The 15,000-nt window shown below is 36.3% G+C and overlaps 1 long non-coding RNA gene across 1 annotated transcript in view; it reads left to right on the top strand.

The window, feature by feature from the left end:
- Positions 1-15,000, top strand: part of LOC307195516 — a 68,487-nt gene that overhangs the window by 29,158 nt on the left and 24,329 nt on the right. The window contains exon 3 of the long non-coding RNA XR_013830849.1: positions 13,907-14,139. This is a non-coding gene — a long non-coding RNA (uncharacterized lncRNA). The remainder of the gene's footprint in view (positions 1-13,906; positions 14,140-15,000) is intronic.

The raw sequence follows: 15,000 nt of genomic DNA, 5'->3' as shown, positions 1-15,000 counted from the left end.
TTCAGCTTTCAGCAACTGTTAAAAAATCACTTGTCAATTCAGAGATGTAGATTTGAATATCTGCATTTGAAATAATTATCTTTCAGAGCCTTTGGTCCCTTTAGCAAAGATTAAATGGGCAGTGTCAATCCAGTAAAATGTTTCATAACTAAAATTTAATAAGAACTTGAAAAAGATGAGGTGCCAGTGGCTATTCAAAAGTACACTTTGAAAACAGTGGTATTATGTTACAGCCTGACTCTCCTATAGTCAATTATTTTAATTAAATGGGTTTTCTGGTTAGTGACAAACCCTCAGGTACAAAGGCATACTAAAATCCCATTATCTTTTCTTTGTACCCATTCGTTAAATTTGTATCTTAAAAGTTTCCACTGTGTTATGATTTAGAAAATAAATTTTGAGATTATCACAAAATCTTAACTGTAGACAAAAATTTATTCAAACACTGATTATTTCACTTAAGTTTTCCTCTAATAATAATGTACTTGCATGGGATGCTGTTATTATTGATTAAAAGGTACTGAGTTAAGAAAAATATTTAGTTTGCTTAATTAAGCTGAAGTAACATTGAATAAAAATTCAGGTACAGAATAAAACAGAGAAGTGATGTGAATAGAGGTTCATTAATAGCATCTTCAGATTGGAAGGGACCTCAGTGGTCATTTAATCAAACCTCTTTCTTAAGTCAGAGAGCTCCACAAAAATAGGCTGACATTTATTCATCCTATGCTTGCTTACTTTCAAGGATGGGGAGCTCATTCCTTCACAAGACAATGCATTTATATTATTGAAATTGTGTTATCTTTCTTCCTGCATATGCTACCCATTGGTTTTATATTTTCCCTTTGAAACATTAGAGAAAATAAGTCTATTCCTTCCTGCAGATGAATGATGCACCTCCTCCCACCTCCTAATATTTAAAAATGATTTTATGTTCCCAATTACATCTTAACTTCTCTAGTTTTTCAACCATTCTTTGAGGACATGATACTCAGACCAGATTCCACACTATCTCAGTTAAATTATTCTGAATCCTCTCTACTTGGTGCCATACAATCACATCTAGAAATGGATTCATTCTCCTAGATGTGGTCTGACTAGTGCTGAATACAATGCTGGAGGAAAGCTTAGTTGATTTGAACGGTGTTTTTCTCTTAATGCAACATAGAAACATGTAATTAGCATGCTGGATAAGGGGATGGTGGTGGTGGCTGTTGTTTGATGACATCATCTTTGGGTTTTCTTGCTGTGGTCAACTAAAGCACTCCGATCTCTTTTTCGTCAGCTGCTGTCAAGACAGTCTTTGTCATTGTTTTGTTTATCTGCATTTTTGTTGTTGTTATCGCTTTTGATCTCCAAGAAGGAATTGAGTGTTGAATTGAGTGTTAAAGAGGCGAACTTCTGGTGCTACTAAGGCCACTTTGAATCTTAATTTTATTCTCTTGTGTGTTCTCTGTCATCCTCATGCTTGGAGTTCTGCAAGTTTGATAAATAAGGCTTTCTTGTCACAAAGTTCACAGGTGAAAAGTTAAACATGACAGAATCAGAAAAACCTGTGGAATCCTACGGGTGTTTAGAAGTCTTGTAGCCTGTTATAAAGCAGTGGTCCCCAACCTCTTTGGCACCAGGGACCAGTTTCGTGGAAGACAATTTTTCCACTGATCCAGGGGAGGGGATGGTTGAAGAAGTAATGTGAGCAATGGTTCAGGTGGTAATACAAGTGATGGGAGCGATGGGGAGCGATGGGGAGCGATGGGGAACAATGGGGAGCGGCAGATGAAGCTTCATCGCTTGCCTGCCACTCGCCTCCTGTTTTGTGGCCCGGTTCTTAACAGGCCTTGGACCGGTACCGGTCCACGGCCCAGGGGTTGGGAACCCCTGCTATTAAGGATCCTTCTCCAGTCACTAATTTATATATACATTTTGAGTATGACCAGTCAAGTCTAAGTTATTACCTTATGAGGAACCTCCTCAAATCGTTTAAAAATCAAGCTTTAAAGTGAAAGGTGATGGAGGTAAGGTTAGCAGACACAGGCCCCAGAGTGCCAGGGTTCAAACCTGGGCTCTGCCAATGACCAGCTGCATGAGCTGGCCTTTCTTATCTTCTCTTGATTCACTTACCTCACCTCTAAAGTAGAGATGATAATGATGGTCTGATGATGATGATAATGATGATGAAAGAATCTGTACATAGGACTGTTGTGAGGATTAAATGAATTAATATACCTAAAGTACCAAGGAAAATACCTGACATATAATAAACACAACATAGTGACCAAAATTAAGCTTACATTTTTAGCATTCTTCTGACATATCAGCTTTTGTGAATCAATGTCTTACCAATCATCAATTTAATTGTTTCAGTGGTAATAAACCATGGGATTAATAATTTATTCTAAAAGTATACCTAGAATAAAAATTAAGCCTGCAGTTAATCATTTTAAAATCCAACTTTTTCCATTTTTTTAAGTTTTAAATGGTTATAAGATACATAAATATGACATAAAAAGGTATCATATGTTCTTTTGAAGCCTTCGAAGAAAGAGAAAAATTTAAAATGACATCAGTTTTTTATATATATTTAAGACTATATTAGGAAATATATTATTCTAAATTAAAGAAAATAATATATCCTTAATCTTAATTATATTATATTTGAAAGAAAACTGCTTTTGAACACCATGTTTGGTATAAAAAATGACGTCCATGTATGTATACAATAGCTTATTTTTCATTAGTTCAAATGTTTTCCTATATGTAAAGGATTTTGCTCTCAGTGGTCTAAGTAGAAAAGAAATACTTAGAGATGTTTGCTTTTAGAGGGAAAAATAAAATTTTTATTATCAAAACTTATAGGAAGTCTTCTTGAAATGGAAATGGAAATCCTTTTCTGGACTTTATTAAATTGTCTATTCATAGTAAACTCCTTTCCCATATTTACTAAGATGATAGGGATGGGTGTCTTTTCGTTTGCTTTGGATAATTCTGTGCATCCCCAAGATTGGAAGCCTCACTTAAATGAAGTTCAAGTATTTCTGAAAATACTTCATGTAAGAGTCAAGGTGTATTCTAAATGTAAAATATACACCGAATTTTGATAACTGTGCATGAAAATGTAAACTATCTCAATACTTTAAATATTTTGTCCATATTGAAATAATATTTTGTATACACTCAGTAAAATAAAATCTATTAGTTTTACTTGTTCTTTTTACTTTTTCCTAATGTGGTTACTAAAACATTTATGTCGTTCCCATTATGTTGCTGTTGTACAACCCTGATCTAGAAGCATCTCATTTCCATCTACCACCCTCCAGCCCCACAGCCACCATAATCTGGAACGCCATAATATTTTCCTAAAATATGGTTTCCAATACTTCTATCTCCAGTCTAACCTCCACCTATTAGTGAAGACGATATTCCTAATGCAAAATCCACATTGAATGGATTCTTCACTATTTCCCCAAATTAAATTCTAATGATGGTAAGCAATCTTAATGGCTCACCTCTCTAAACTTATCCCTAACCCACCCTCTTCAAAAGATGTGTCCCAACCATGCTTTTGCATTCTCTCTCCCTGATGGGACTTAGTCACACCACTTCCTTTGCGGCTTCTTCCCTTGTGGCTAAGGTTTACTCACCCTCCAGGATTAGCTCAGATAGTATCTTCTCTGTAAAGTCCTGTTTGATATCCCAAGCTTTATTTAGATCCCCTCCCTGTCTCCCAAATAGCTTAAAGGCATCTGAGCTATTTTTCACATTACACTGCAATTATCTTTTCGCTTGTGTCTCCTTTATTATACCATGAGATCCTGAGTGCAGAAAATGTGGAAGGGAGACCCATGGGAAGGTCATTATATATGGTTTTAAGTTCTCTTAAGGAATCTCCTTAATTCATGTTCCTTCACTATAATAGTATCAACTGCAAAGTATCTTTTGTTTAAAACTACTACTGGAGTGAGACTTATGTTGAAAACGGGCATTCAAAACCTTCTATTAAAGGATCTATGAAAACTCCCAGTGCTTCTGGGTAATTTTGTGAACAAGAAGAATGCACTGTTCTTGTTGATAAGTGCCTAGATTAACTGTAACTGACATATTTCCTGGAGTCAAAATCAACCATTTTTCATGTTGTGTGAATTCCACCTACCAGGACAGAGGTCCACAGAGGTGAGGCTCAGTTGGGCGGGTGCTGCTTCTTCCTCAGGGCATCACAAGGAGGCGCCCATCTTGTGCCCTTTGCCTCTCTTCCACTGGCTTTTCGACCCAGAAAAAGCACCAGAACAGTGTTTGCCTCCCTTTCTCCTCTCCTCCCCCAATCCAAGTACTCCAAAAGTCCTAGATGTTAATCCTCAAATCCCCAAATCGAAAATGATAGTATATATAATCATACTCTCATAGTATGTCTAATCATCGTAATTTTGTTGTTTACTCATTTCTTGTGAGGAATTAATAGGAGTGTGTTGATATATGCTCCTCTGCTTGCCTCTTTGATTGTTAAATGATTTACCTTAAATGGTTACGACTGTGATAGCTTCATCTCAAATGTTGATGATGTGGAGGTAGCGTTAAAGTCAAATATCATTTTCTTAAACATCGTTAACCAAGAGGGGCTACAGAGAACATTCATTTGTCAGATCAGCAGAGACTCTCACTTCCACCAATCATAAGCGCTTACCATCTGAAAGATTGTGAGTCAAGGTTGTATGTTGAATAGTTCTAGAGATAAACCTTATATACAAATATTTATTGGGCAGGAAGTAATGAGTTCTGTAAGAAAATGTGCACAATGTGTGGACAAAGAATGTCACCTGCCATATCAGTAAACGAGGGGTGTTGCAGCCATCAAGTCATAAGCCTCTGCAGCCACCCCTAATGGTGCACCCTGAGGGGATTCCGGGTGGAGAAAAACAGGATACTGGCCCTAGATAGTTTAAGGTGCAGATCAAAGGAGTAATTTCACTAAGCCCAGACTCTTGCATCTTTCCATATATAGAAAAGTACCAAATCTATTAACTTGAGGTGTCTGTCTTTCTTTAATTAGCAGTAATCTTTTGATTTTGACCATCTTATTTGTGTGTTTGTTTATTTATTTGCAAAAACTCCTGCATAACTCCTATATATCCTCACTTACTTCTTCAGGACAGCCCCTCAGAGCTATCTCAAGTCTTCAGTATGTCCACTGAATAAACCATAATTCTCCCCTTTTAGGTTGTGCAATATTTTTCAGTCAACAAATGTTACAGATTTTTCATAAAATAGAGACATTCTTTCCACTTAGAAGCATAAAACAAAGATTCAAAGAGTTGAGATAATTTGATCTGGGCCCTAAGTAATTTTGGAAAAAATTTCGATGGACTTTATATAAGCCAGGATCTTTAGCTTCAGAATCTTAGACTTTAGTGAATTTGAGCAGGAGAGGAACTTACTGCAAGGACATTAAGTTGCTCAGAGGATCTCTAGGAGGGCTCGAGAATTCTGCTCCAGTGTGATACAAGCAGCCATAAGACCTCAAATCATGCTCTGAGAATGAGTTTCTGTTCATGTATACTGCTGTCACTGAAACCTTGGAGACTTCTTTCTTTTAATTAATTTTTATTGGAGTATAGTTGCTTTACAATGTTGTGTTAGTTTCTACTGTACAGCAAAGTGAATCGGCTATACGTATACATATATCCATATATATCAGCTATACGTATACATATATCCATATGGATACATATATCCATACATATATGGATATATATATATATATATATATCCATATATATGGATTTCTTTCGCATTTAGGTCACCACAGAGCATTGAGTAGAGTTCCTTGAGCTATACAGTAGGTTCTCATTCGCTATCTATTTTATTCATAGTATCAATAGTGTATATATATCAATCCCAATCTCCCAATTCATCCTGCACCCACCTTTCTCCCTTGGTATCCATATGTTTGTTTTCTACATCTGTATCTCCACCTCTGCCCTGCAGATAAGATTGTCTATATCAATTATTCAGATTCCACATATATGCATTAGTATACGGTATTTGTTTTTCTCTTTCTGACTTACTTTGCTCTGTATGACAGTCTCCAGGTCCATCCACATCTCTACAAATGACCCAATTTCGTTCCTTTTTATGGCTGAATAATATTCCATTGTATATGTGTACCACATCTTCTTTATCCAATCCTCTGTTGATGGACATTTAGGTTGCTTCTATGTCCTGGATATTGTAAATAGTGCTGCAGTGAACATTGGGGTGCATGTATCTTTTTGAATTATGGTTTTCTCTGGGTATATGTCCAGGAGTGGGATTGCTGGGTCATATGGTGGTTCTATTTTTAGTTTTTTAAGGAACCTCCATACTGTTCTCCATAGTGGCTGTATCAGTTTACATTCCCAGCAACAGTGCAAGAGTGTTCTCATTTCTCCACACCCTCTCCAGCATTTATTGTTTGTAGATTTTTTGATGATGGTCATTCTGACCAGTGTGAGGTGATGGCTCGTAGTTTTGATTTGCCTTTCTCTAATAATTAATGATGTTGAGCAACTTTCCATGTGTTTGTTGGCAATCTGTATGTCTTCTTTGGTAAATGTCTATTTAGGTCTTCCACCCATTTTTTTGATTGGATTGTTTGTTTTTTTGGTATTGAGCTGCATGAGCTATGTGTATATTTTGGAGATTAATCCTTTGTCAGTTGCTTTGTTCGTAAATATTTTCTCCCATTCTGAGGGTTGTCTTTTCTTTTTGTTTATGGTTTCCTTTGCTGTGCAAAAGCTTTTGAGTTTAATTAGGCCCCACTTGTTTATTTTTGTTTTTATTTTCATTACTCTAGGAGGTGGGTCAAAAAAGATCTTGCTGCAATTTATGTCAAAAAGTTTTCTGCCTATGTTTTCCTCTAAGAGTTTTAGAGTGTCTGGCCTTAAATTCAGGTCTTTAATCCATTTTGAGTTTATCTTGGAGACTTTTTCTTGCTGCAACCAGAGAAAAACCTCTGCAACCTCTACCACCAGAGAAAATTCTTCCTAGTTCCCTTTTTTGCATCAATACCCACAGACTAAAAAGGCAGAGACCATCACAAGTGACCATATTCATGCTGCAAAGGAAAAGAAGAACAAGTATCTGACGTCCTTCTCTTCTGCAATGAGAGGAAGGCTGAACATCTTGAAAAGATTCCTAGGGAGTTCAGATGCCCGATGATCCAACGAGTGGCCGATGTTCAGCATAGGTGGAGGGAGTGTGAGTGAGCATTCCCTGAAAAATGAAAGGCATTAAGAGAAAGCATCCGGATAATGATGCATGCAGTGTGACCAGAGAAATGAGCAGTGTGTGCTGTTTCTAGAACCTAAGAGTCCATGGAAAGGCTGGTAGGGATGCGGGAGAGAAGAAAAGAAGACTAGAAGTCAGACTAGGTCAGATGATAGACCTTTTTATATATTGACCAAAGAAATCAGGGGGTTTTTGCCTGGTTTTGTTTTTTAATATCGGTAATGGGGAGTCTCAGAGGCTTACAGCAGGGAAGTGATTTGTCTTGAGGTACACAAGCCCTATTGCTCTGTCTTTGAAAAAGAGATACGGTTATTTGACACTTGACTCTTTCTGATGCTAATTTCTACTGTTAGAATTTGCCTTGTGAAATTCTTTACTCTCTGAATTTCTAACAAGATGACTTGGAGATTTCATCTTCTTCCAATACGATTTTGATTTTGAATAATACATGGGAAAGCATGATATAAATCAAACTTTTTCATATCACATGTCTCAAGTGATGTTAAAATAAAGTTCTCATAGTACGTGACATTTCAGAGAATTTGACTGGTCTTAATATTAGCAGATGCCTCAGAAAAGAAGTAGGGCCTGAAAGGGCAGTTCATCAACCACTATAAATTCCAGTTTTCATGTTGTTACTCTTGGAAAGTAGATTGGCCTTTTTGTTTTCCGTTTTTTCTTCTCTTCCCTTTTTTTTTCTACCAATAAATTAAATTTGACCATTTTACACTTTTGCTAAATTCTTGTCTATTTTCTATTTAAAAAATCTATTCCTGTTTAGTTTATTTGTATAATTTTATTTCCAAAAACAGATTTAGGAGTGAGATCTTCAATGAAAGGCATATCTTAGGTCAATAATAAAGAAATGGAAGGAGACCAATCAGAATGGGAAAAAGAAGGAAAATAGGTCAAGCCTCAGTGTAAGGTGGTTTCTGTGATTGAGCTTCAGATGGACTCAGCTCCCTTGAATTTAAGGCAAAAAGAGTAAGAGAGATTATCGCCAAAATTAAGAGCTTTATAATTTTCAAGAAACAGTTTTCAGGTACTAAATTCTAATAAAAATGTCAATTGTGTGACTTCGTATGGGTCATATTGAGTGATATAAATGGCAATCAAATCAACATTAAAAAATAAATACAGAAGCAAATTTGACAAGGCTAAATTGTTAAAAATGAGTTTGTAAACAACTTCTAGATACTAAGAAAAAAGATGAGTTGTAAATGCATACACACATGGATGATGATGTAATTGATAAATATTTGTATGGAGGAAGCAAGAATAAGTGAGTTAACGTATGCTGTGGAATGTCCACTGTAGGCAAGATGTGAGCTTTTTCCGTCTTTCCTTTTTCACTTTTGAGTCTTATTCATTCCTTTCTTATGTTAGTAGTTATAAATGTATATTATTTATCATAAAGGGCTATTCTGATTAATGAGAAAACCGTGGTGACATTAATATATATGATAGATTTTATTCCTATTGACCATGGTAGAAGGAAAATGCTTTTAATCATGGAGAGTAATACTTTTCAGAGACTGGCTCAGGATCTTTATTTTTAGTTATTTCCTATCCTTTCAACTAGATTATGATTACTTTTATTCCTGAATATACCACAACACATATGATAGGTATTTGTTACATATTTTCTAAATAAATGACTACTTTTATTGCTTTTTCAAGAGAAAGGCCATTTTCAAGGCTCAGATAAATAGCACACCCTACCAATCAAATGTCTATACTTGATGTTTAATTTCAAATGAAAGTTCATAACATTAAATCCAGACATTAGACCTATAATAAACACCAAATATAATTATGTTGTCCTTGAGTCAGTCTTCTGCTCCTTTGGATGTATTATCTAAGTGACTTATTTCATGAACTTCAGCCCAGAGCAGTTTCTTATTTATAAAGCACTTAATTAATGGAACAGAAATGGCTGCTAATGTTTAGGGATTTATTGGTTTAAGATGATGACCGAATAAATTAAACTTTAGTGGCATTGTAAAGGGAATTAATAATATCAGCAGAAGTTCTTGATTTGCACATTTTAATTAAAGCAAGCCACACTGGTAAATTTAAACAATTTTAAAGGAGTACAAATAAGTATAATGACACGTTCCATATTGTAAAGGATATATATGTATATCACTACATTGAAATTGAAAACTGGTCATGAAGTGAAGCTTAATGTGCTCTGTTTACTAGCTCAGAAAGTACTAGCGACCATCCTATACATAATGGTCTCTCAGTGACTGCTTATTTACTAGAGCCTGAGGCCCTTCTGTGACACATGATTTATATACACAATTAATTCAGGCCAGTCAGTAAAACAGAATCATCGTAATCATTAACCTCTGCACGTTCTATGTATTCACATGGACATGGCACCTAAGAGATGTTACCAATAAAATGGTCTTCATGTTTGCTCTCTAAATATCCTTGTTTTTATGCTGAAAATTTGTCTCTTTAGAGTTTTTTATATATATATATTTTTATACTTATATATTTTAGAGTTGTATATATATGTGTGTATATATATATAATATATATATATATATATTTTATATTTTCATTATATATATTTAGAATCCTAAAAGCAGGGCAGAATAGAATTGGAGATTCTAACATATGACAGTCAAGATCTTCTATAGTCTCAGCAGGTATATCCCAGGGGCTGCCACCATTCAAAGAGTTAATCTTAGAATGAGCTGGATGATTTGGCAGCCAAGATTCAGGAGAGGGGAACTGAGGGCTTTCCTAGCAGGATTTCTGTTATGGGTCCAAACCCGGCTGGCCATTTAATAGTGGGAAGGAGACCAGAGTAGATGGATGAAGAACTAAGCCAGGATGATTTCAGTGTGAGGCTGGGTTCAAAGGGAATATCGTCAAAGAAGGTGACCTCCAAACTCAGAACTAAGGTTCCTACAGGGGCTGATAGACCAGATGGACAGATTAGAACTCTGAAGAAGAGGCTCTCAGAACTTATCTTTCTTGTTTTCAAAGTGGCCTAACCCCAGGGGCCCTGGTCAAGAGATCCAGGCCAGACACCTGGGAAGCTGACAGTTTATGAGTGAAGAATGCAATTTTAAAACAATCTGTTCTTTGAATGCCCTCGTGGGAGATGGTTGCTTCATTGACAGTGGGGGTCAAGTTGTTTTTAGCATCAAGACTTCCTCAACTTTTAATTGACTGTCAGCTCAATAGTGCCTCTATGGTGAAGATGGCAGGCACCATCTTTCTAAAATAGAAACTAAATGAGTTTCAACCGTGTTTCAGCTGAACATTTCGATAGAGTACAACGTTTCAGTAACATGAAAGATTTCAAATTTTCAGGAACATATTTTCTCACTGAGGTTGACATTGGTGAAATATTTGAATCTCCAGATCTCTCTAGAAATTGTGTACCTGCCCCACCCTGACTTATTTTTGGAGTACCTAGGTTGTAGTTCATAGGCACAACAGCAAGTCTCATCTGCCATGTTAGTTACGCTTCCTCTGCAAAATTCCTTCATAGGCACAGCCCCTATTGATGTGCTGATCAGAGTGACCACAATACGGCCACTGCTAAAACTCTGAAAGTGTGTGTGGGGAGCACTGCAGTAAGTCTGGAGGAGGCAGCGTGGCTGTTCCCTGGAGCTCCCCTGTGTCATGATGCCACACTGCCATCCTCTGCCACCAGTGAGCTTGGAACAGCAACTACATTCTCTTGTTCTGGCGCCAAATGGAAGACTGTTTTGTGGATCCTCCATCTCCTAAAAATTTTGCATGAAGGGGTTCCTTCCTTTAAAATAATTCCCATTTAACAGAAGAAAATTGTGTAATTTAGTAAACTGTCAACGATTACGTAGCATGGAAGTGCAAGAGATATGATTTACAGCTAGCAATCTGAATTAAGTGTGTTTGTATTTGAACAATTATGCTGCTTTGCTCCAGGTAATCTGTTACTGGAGACCTCTCACCTCTTAATATGATTTCTTTCAATCCCTCAGGAAAATAGATTCTTGGTAAAACAGAACCACCTTGGCATCTCCATGAATACCCAGCCAAGCCCGAATTTCAATAATTCTAGTAGACTGAATTTTGGAAAAGATTTGCTGCTGCTCTGTCCTGGCCCTCTCTCTGTTGGGCTTGCCCCTGCTGAATGATCATACTTCCTGCCCCTTGGTGTCATGCTTGCTCGCGTGACCAGCTTTGGTCAATAAAATTTAATAGGAATTTGTAGGTGCCTTTCTGGACTAGAGGTTTGAGGAGTCAGTTCTATTTTCCCTATTTCAAGACCACCACGCGCAGAAAGGTGTAGCTCATTTAGCCTGCATCACAGAGTGAAAAAGATAAAGAACAGAGCGGAAGTTGCTCCCCAAAAGACAAGAGTTAGAAAAGAAACTTTGTTTTCGTAAGGTACTGAGACTTTGCGGTTGTTTACTATCAAGCATCACTTAGCCTAAGCTGGCTGACAGAGGGGTCAACACAGTGTGGGCAAAGGCTTGGCTCCTTGTGAAGGTCAGCTGCTGCCTCGGTCTCCATAGGATCTGATGAAGTAGCATTCCCAGGCTACAGGGTCTAAGGCAATCATCCTTTCTCTTGAAACATGGCTTGGCAGTAGGTAAACTTAATAGGAGAGAGTAACTGATTGGGTTGTGATACAGTGAAACAGAGGAAGGAGTCAAAGATGTCTTCCATGTTTGCATGGTTCTGGGATGCATCGACTACTGATTTGTCTCTCCCCCCACTCCTTCTTGGTCAAGTCCACCATAGTTGAATCTTTAGTGATGTTGGTTCATCCTTGAAAACTTCATGGTAAGTTAAAAAATTTTTGATCATGAAGAACTGGATGTAAGTCCTGGATCTGCAAATGGCTAGCTTTGTGACCTTCAGAATGTTAACTATTGCTCTGATCCTCGAGAGTTTTCAACCTGGAATATAGCAATAACCATTTTCCTTGTCTTCATTTCAGCTCCCTCCTGTCCCTGTCCCTCTTTTGCAAGCTTGTCTGTATAAAATACATACTTGCTTTTATCCTTTGCTTGCTTATCATTTTTCAATAAGTCCTTCTGCCCACTAGACAAACTCTAAATTCTTTGACAAGGCATACCAAACCTCCATGAACTGGCCCCTATCTACTGCTATAGTTTTCATCTCTTGATGTTCCTTACCCGCACTTTGTGCTCTAACAATATAGAACTACTTGCATTTCCCCAGATGAGACCATGTCTCACTGTCTTCTACCTGCAAACCTTTGTATATGCTGCTCCCTCTGGCTTGTTCTTCCACTTGAAGCTCCTGCTTCCCTTACATTCGGGTTTGTGATTTCAGCCAGAACTGTTTTAAGCACTCGGAAAACCTTCTCTTGCTTTTTGTTAGGTTATACCCATTTATGTTTTCTTAAACACACAGGGAAAAAAAAAATCCAAGATAGGCTTTTTACAGTGAAAAGAAGCAGTCTAGACTTGTCTTTTGAGAAAAAGGAAATATTCCATAAGGTTCAAACTCTTATATTCTATGATTAGCGAAACATAATACTTTAACTAAATTTATTTGTGATGTATATCTCTATCAGCAACCTCAAGAGGAAGAGGGTCTGGTCCTCTGACTGAAGATAGACCTGGGACAAAGATATTCTTTTCTAAATTTAATTAATTAACTAATTTCTTACTTTATATTGGTTTTTTTAAATTTAATTTTTATTTTATATTGGAGCATAGTTGATTTACAATGTTGTGTCAGTTTCAAGTGTACAGCAAAGTGATTCAGTTATACATATACATATATTCCTTCTTTTTCAGATTCCTTTACCATAGAGGTTAGTACAGAAAATGGAATAGAGTTCTCTGTGCTATACAGTAGGTCCTTGTTGATGATCTATTTTATATATAGTAGTGTGTATACGTTAATCCCAAACTCCTAATTTACATTAAGCGGTTTTGTAGTTAATGGTTTACAGGTCTTCCCTCCATTATAAACTGTAATGAACTTCAAGATATTAAACACGATCTTTCCATCTTTGGAACCCCAGTGCCTAGCTCATGCTGGTTCATTATAAATATTTTATTTTAATTTATCTCCAGAATAGAGTCAGATTCAGACTTGACTAATATGTTTACTAGACACAGAATACTAGGCACTTTGATATGTTATTTTATAAACTCTCCATTCATTGTATAATTTTCATTTCATAGCTACAGAAACTGATTCATTAGAATATAAGTTACACAGTGTCAGATAATAAGAACAGGGCCAGAAATTCAACCGAGGCCTCTCTGAATCAATGAGTTTTGTTGTTTTTACTATATTATAGTCTGGCTTTATTATTGAAAAAAGCTACTCACAGAAATACTTAATGACCTTACCTCTAAAAGGAAGAAAACATAATTAACAGTTCCAAGTATCCCTCTCATTTTCCTACTAAATTTGAAACAAAAAGCAGTGATTGGAGGTTACAGGAACAGTGTGAGGGAAGACAAGAATGTTGAAGTTCATCTTCAGGAAAAAAAAAAAAAACAAGGACAGATGCTTAATATTTCATGTCTTATAGGATATCAAAAACTATAAGCCAGACACTATGACAATAAGATAGTAAAAATCTTAATAAATTTTGTAGACAGCCCACATTTATTCATTTTGCTATCAACTTTTTATTTCTCCACAGTGATTCACATTTAAGCCCTTAAAACATGAAAAGAAAGTGGTCTCTTGGGAGAACAAGAAGAAAGAATGGAGTCAGAGATATTACATCTTTCCATTTCAACGGCCAGGCATGGAGGAGAGCAATCTTTTGGGATTGAGTCACTTATATGGAGGAGGAGAGAAGGAAATGAGTCATCACAGTCTGTGAAACAGAAAGAAAAGAAAGAAAAGGAACCAAGGAATAACAAGGCTCATGTGAGTTAATAGGTTGTGCCCCTGGAAAATTACTGACGATCGTCAAGCCTGAATTCCCTCTTTTTTAAAGTGGGAATAATTGCTCTTACTTCACAGCGTTTCCTTGATGTTAAATTATGTAGATAACATGGGTATTGCATATAGAATTATTTCTATCACATAATAACTCAGAACTGAATTGTACTGGGTGCTTCAATAAATATTAGTTCCCTTCTCCCCAGTAAATGCTCATTTTTTGATCTGCCTACCTTTGGTGGTGATATTCACTTATTTTAAAGCTCAAGTCTTTGTGGAGTCTTGTGATTTTATCTCTCTTTCAAAGGAAACACAGAGACAGATAATATACTGCCTTGGTGGATTTGTAGCTATATGACTTCTTCTCAAGACCCCATATACCTCCATATCCCTCAAGATTCTTAGGAATGAAATATAATTCTTTAGGAGGTACACAGACCAGTCTCTCTCTTTGGCAAGGCCAGTGCAAGGGTAGAAATGGAAGCTTACATACCTTATATCTAACTATCTAAAATTCATAAACACCAACAATCAGTTATAAGAATTATGTTCTATCTTCATGCCTTGATAAAATATCTTCATAATAAAAAAATTTTAAATGCACTAACCAGTGATTTTATATGATTAAAACTAAGGACAATGTTAAAAACTACTGAATTTACTTTTTATTGCACATGTCTGCATGTTTTGTTGATGAGGTTCTGATGTTTGGATGAGTAATTAAAGAAAAGAGGTGTAATTCATAGTTTATTATATGTTTGTTCCATAAAATTTATTTTTATTGCCTTCATTTCAACAAAATCGCTAATTATGTTGGTAAAAATCAAGATTTCTATATAATTTATG

The sequence above is a fragment of the Stenella coeruleoalba genome (assembly GCF_951394435.1).
Source record: "Stenella coeruleoalba genome assembly, chromosome: 12".
Classification (NCBI taxonomy): domain Eukaryota; kingdom Metazoa; phylum Chordata; class Mammalia; order Artiodactyla; family Delphinidae; genus Stenella; species Stenella coeruleoalba.
This window is presented reverse-complemented; position numbering and strand designations above follow the sequence as displayed.